This window comes from Opisthocomus hoazin, chromosome 1 (genome assembly GCF_030867145.1).
Source record: "Opisthocomus hoazin isolate bOpiHoa1 chromosome 1, bOpiHoa1.hap1, whole genome shotgun sequence".
In the NCBI taxonomy this organism is placed as follows: Eukaryota; Metazoa; Chordata; class Aves; order Opisthocomiformes; family Opisthocomidae; genus Opisthocomus; species Opisthocomus hoazin.
This window is the reverse complement of record NC_134414.1, coordinates 149,861,067-149,864,774: the sequence shown is the minus strand read 5'-3', so window position 1 is coordinate 149,864,774 and position 3,708 is coordinate 149,861,067.

The following is a 3,708-nucleotide window of genomic DNA, read 5'->3' as shown; positions in this document are numbered from 1 at the left end:
TGATTAGAAAACGTAAGTGAAAGCCGGAATAAAACGCAGGCAGGTGAGAAAGGGAAGTATAAAGCAGCACAAGCAGAGGGATTGGCAGGGTGAGTAGGGCAATAACCTTGCAGAAATGGAGTCTTCGGTCTCCACCAGGCTTCTCAGGGAGCAACCAGAGACAGTGGCCAGATCCTGCCTGTCCCATGACACATGCTCAGTGGAGACCACTTTGCTGTTCATGGGAAGAGCTCAGCCTCTAGGGTGATAACCAAAGTAATTACCCAGTAATAATGCACCTAGAGCTGTCCTTGAAAGCCTCCCCTCTGAAGCCTGTGCTTCATGGGCACAGGCAGGGTGCTTCCCATGGCCTTACAGAAACCCCTTCCTGCCCAGCTAGGACATTATCTAAGGAGAACATCTGAGGTGACACAAATCATGGAGGTGGTGTGTTGGCTAGTCAGAGGTATGATGCTGTTTTTCTGCAGGGACGTTCAGGTCTGTGTCCTGCCCAGCATAGCTGTCCTGCTGGCTGTTACCTGCTGAGCAGTTCCCGAGGGGTACAGGCACAGCTTGCTGCCAGCCCTTGCTCCAGCTCTTGTCTGTTTTGCACAGAAGGGGCTGACTGCCCAGTATCCTGAAACCGTATTTTGTATCCTGCAGCTGTTGGTTTTGTTCTCATTGAGGTTATTTTCTCTTGGATTTTTCCCTGCAGGACCATCATAAATGTTCAACAAGTGGTCAATCACCCTGTTTTCTTCTGTCATTAAGTCCTGGAAAAGCCCATTTCACCTTATTAATCACAGTGGGAATCCGTGACATCGTTTGAGCTAGTGTCTGATTCTGTATTTCCTTTCACAGCACATCTCTCCAGATCTGTATCATAATCATGTATCCCCTTCCATCAATAAACATCTCTTTTACATTGGACATTTGGTTTTTTCAGTCTCACAGAACAGACATTATAATGACAGTCTGGATATTATGGTTGCTGGCTGGGGGATGATGAAGAAAGGGATGTATCTGTCCTGCCTGCGGCACTCAGCCTCCTCTCCCAGCCGCAGCTGATCATAGAATCCTAAAATCATAGAATCATTAAGGTTGGAATCACAGAATCACAGAATGTTTGGGGTTGGAAGGGACCTCTGTGGGTCATCTAGTCCAACCCTCCCGCCGAAGCAGGGTCACCTACAGCAGGCTGCACAGGACCTTGTCCAGGCGGGTCTGGAATATCTCCAGAGAAGGAGACTCCACAACCTCCCTGGGCAGCCTGTGCCAGTGCTCCGTCACCCTCAGAGGGAAGAAGTTCTTCCTCATGTTCAGACGGAACTTCCTGTGCTGCAGTTTGTGCCCTTGTGTCCTGTCACTGGGCACAACTGAAAAGAGTCTGGCCCCATCCTCCTGACACCCACCCTGCAGATATTTATAAGCATTTATTAGGTCCCCTCTCAGCCTTCTCTTCTTCAGGCTGAACAAGCCCAGCTTCCTCAGCCTCTCCTCGTAGAAGAGATTCTCCAGTCCCCTCACCGTCCTCATAGCCCTCCACTGGACACTCTCCAGCAGCTCTTCATCTTTCTTGAACTGGGGAGCCCAGAACTGGACACAGTACTCCAGATGGGGCCTCACTAGGGTAGAGTAGAGGGGAAGGAGAACCTCCCTCGACCTGCTGGCCTCACTCCTCTTGATGCACCCCAGGATGCCATTGGCCTTCTTGGCAGCCAGGGCACACTGCTGGCTCATGGTTAACCTGTCGTCCACCAGGACACCCAGGTCCCTCTCCGCAGAGCTGCTCTCCAGCAGGTTCACCCCAAGCCTGTACTGGTGCATGGGGTTGTTCCTCCCCAGGTGCAGGACCCTGCATTTGGCTTTGTTGAACCTCACCAGGTTCCCCTCTGCCCAGCTTTCCAGCCTGTCCAGGTCACGCTGAATGGCAGCACAGCCTTCTGGTGTATCCACCACTCCTCCCAGATTATGTGTGGACATCACGGAGTGACTCTGCATCGCGCTTAGCAGAGGAGAGGGTGAAGCAAGGGGCAGGTTTCAGCCCAGACCCGGCGACTGCCCCGTCCCACACCCCTTATCTCCCCCCCCCAGGCCCACCAGAGTTTGTGCAGCAGAGGTGGCGAGCGTGGACCGCGTTGGCCTGCCCCAGCCACGGGCCACGAGCCTCCCCATTTCCCTCCTCCTCTCGGCACCCCCCGCTTCGCTGCGCTCGGGGCCCCGCCGCTCCCTGCGAACACGAACGCTCCCGGCCTCAGCGCGCCCGGGCCGGAGGGGGGGAAGGGCGTGACCCAGGCACCGCCCTGGCAGAGGGGCAAAGGCACCGGGAGGCGCGGCGGGAGACGGGGGAGCGCACGGCGGCACCGGGAGGGCTCGGGGAAGAGATACGGATGAGGCTGCTCCGGCTCAGCAGCAGCAACCGCGCCGGCAGCCCTCGCCCCCCCCGCACCCCCAGCGCCAGGCTTCCACGGTCGTCGGGGGGAGCGGGGCCGGGAACCGGCGGTTCCGCCCTCGCCCGCCGGGCGGCGCCCTTGCTCCGCGCCGGGCCGGGCGCTGGGGTCGGGCCGCAGCCCGCAGCCGGCGGGATCCAGCCGCTTGTTCCCGGTGAGTGTCGGGGCAGGGGGCTGAGCACCGGCCACGGGGGAGCGGGGAGGGACGGGCGGATCCGTCATGGAGGAGCGAGGCGGGGCGGGGGGGGGAAGGATCCGCCACGCAAGGGCGGGAACAAGAGTTCAAGCGAAGACGCGAACTGCGCCGAGGGCCAGGACGTGCTTGGGGGGGATCCGCCTCACCCGGCAATTCGCTGAAGTCCTGCGTGGACTTGAACTTTCTTTTTTCAGTGAAGATTAATGGTCATGGCAACACAAAATACACCTCTTCCCAAATCCTTAGGTTTTTTATTGTTGGTGTTTTTTTTGCAAAAGGTACTAAATAATTTGAGTCAGTGGGAAGTTCTGTCTGAACATGAGGAAGAACTTCTCCCCTCTGAGGGTGACGGAGCCCTGGCACAGGCTGCCCAGGGAGGCTGTGGAGTCTCCTTCTCTGGAGATATTCCAGACCCGCCTGGACAAGGTGCTGTGCAGCCTGCTGTAGGTGACCCTGCTTCGGCAGGGGGGTTGGGCTGGGTGACCCACAGAGGTCCCTTCCAACCCCCAACATTCTGTGATTCTGTGATTTGTGCCTCTGAGCTGCTTGGGCCCGGACCCTCAGCGAACCAGGTGCCTGCATCTCTGCGGGCACCCAGATGCTCACAGGGTCCACCGGCCGTAGAACTGCACAGGGCTGCCCATCCGGGGTACGCACGATATCGGTGTTATAAAAAGCCATTCCATCAAGTTTCACAGACGAGGAATTTGTGGGGCATGAAATTGCTTTGGGTAGAGCGCAGATTTCCATGCTAAGTTCCAAAATTAAAACTTCACTGGCAGTAGGAGGGGGAAGCAAGAAATGTGTTTAATTTTGCTTTCCTGACACACCCCGGACTGTGGCAACTGACTCGATCTACATGAGCATCAGCCTGGAATAAAGCAAGAGAAATCAATAGTTACAGTGACAAGGATGAAAAGGAGAGCGGGCTGAGTGGATGTGGACACAGGGTGTGCATCTTTCGGGGGGGATTTGAGGCCAGTTAAGCCAAGGCTTCAGCATCCCACGTGGAACTCATAAAAATACCCCTCAGGTCTGGCCAAATGTTACTCTGTTCAGTCAAACATCGTTTTCTGGGAAGAA